Source organism: Mirounga angustirostris, unplaced genomic scaffold, assembly GCF_029215605.1.
Source record: "Mirounga angustirostris isolate CCGP_5_RB_7025 unplaced genomic scaffold, mMirAng1.0.hap1 SCAF_1, whole genome shotgun sequence".
NCBI classification, from domain to species: domain Eukaryota; kingdom Metazoa; phylum Chordata; class Mammalia; order Carnivora; family Phocidae; genus Mirounga; species Mirounga angustirostris.
The window spans coordinates 215,216,563-215,218,098 of NW_026991709.1; positions in this window are offsets into that span (position 1 = coordinate 215,216,563).

Below are 1,536 nucleotides of genomic sequence, written 5' to 3' on the forward strand. Positions count from 1 at the left end.
TCTAGGGGTGAGTCCTGTGCGCAGTCCCAACCGTTCCCAGAGCTCCGGACCCCACATGGAGGCAAGCCTAATCTACCGAATCAGTCGGCTTCTCGAACCCATCCACTGGACAATTTCGCTCCCATTCCTACTCCAGGGTGGCCAATGGGTAAAGGCCCCAAACCTAGGGTTACCCTGGAGATGGCCAGTGGACCCCCGTCGGCATGGCTTGTCCACTCAGTGGGGCCACTATGGCCACTATCACCGGTTTGCATGGCCCAGCCTCCTCCCCTGTCCTCCAAACAGCTGGGTTCACACAGAGCCAGAGGCACCATGTCATTCTCCTGATGGGAACCACAAGACGGCTTTCCTTGTTCCCTCCAACACAACATGTTGAACTACAAACATAGTTTCGTACCTCAGGTCCTTTGCACATTCGGCTCCTACTCGCTCGAGCCAGCCTTTCCTGGGTATTTATGCACTTAAGCACGTCCTGTCTTCAGTGTGCCAGCCCTGTGCCATTCCCGGGGACCCAACTCCTGCCTTGGACGGAACTCACCCTGTATGTAGTGAGGGAAGGGGTGAAGAGGGACACAACATATTGGAGCAAAGAACAGGCGACACGAAGTCCACGGAAAGGGGCAGGGGACTGAAGTGTGGGGTGGGAATTGCTGTTACCAAAGGTAGCCAAGAGGAGATGCACTGACACCTGACCATTTAGGGAAGAGATGAAGGAGGCCAGGAGTGAATCTTGAAGCTGAGCAGGGAAAGAGTCCGCGAGGCTCAGCACCTACAAGTGCAAAGGCCCTGAGGTTGAAGTGGTAGCGTCAGTTTTCACTGGAGGGGAAAGGCATGACATTGCGTTGAGCATAGGGCCAGGTGGGCTGGGCTAGAACCCAGACCACGCTGGTGCAGGTTGGTGTCCTAAGCATCTAGAAGGACAAGACACGATTTTCTGAGATGGAGAATGGGGAGCAGCTTTGGGGTTCACCAGTCATGGAGTTTCTGCCAGAGTAGTCCTGATGTCACCCGGGCTGGGCAGGCCATGGTGGCATTCAGCACAGATAATATTCTATTATTTTCACTCATTGTTTGTTCCAACAAGGCAGCGCGCCTGGTGAACCTGACAATGCCACGTATTAGGGAAGAAAAGGGGGGGCATGTCTCCAACCCCCCCAAACTGTGCATCCTGATGTCCCCCACGTTGGGGGACGCGAAGGAGGGGAAACCGATGGACCCGACTCCTCCCCTTCGTTCCCCGTCCCTCCAGACCCTGGGAAGGGTCAGGAGCTGTGTCGCAGGGGAGGGGGTGGAGACTCAGCCGCCGCGGGAGACAGCCGCTCCGCGTGAGGAGGGGGCGTCCGGAGCGAGGCTCCGCCCCCCACTCCCGCCGGAAGGGAAGGGGAGGCGGTGGCCGGCGCGCAGCGAGCCAGACGCGGCGGCGAGCGCGGCGGGGGCGGTCGGCCCGGGACCGGGTGGCACCCAGCGGGTCGGAGCGGGCTCGCCGCCAACGCGGTCACGTGCGCGGTCCCTCCTCTTGCGCCTGCCTCCCCCGCG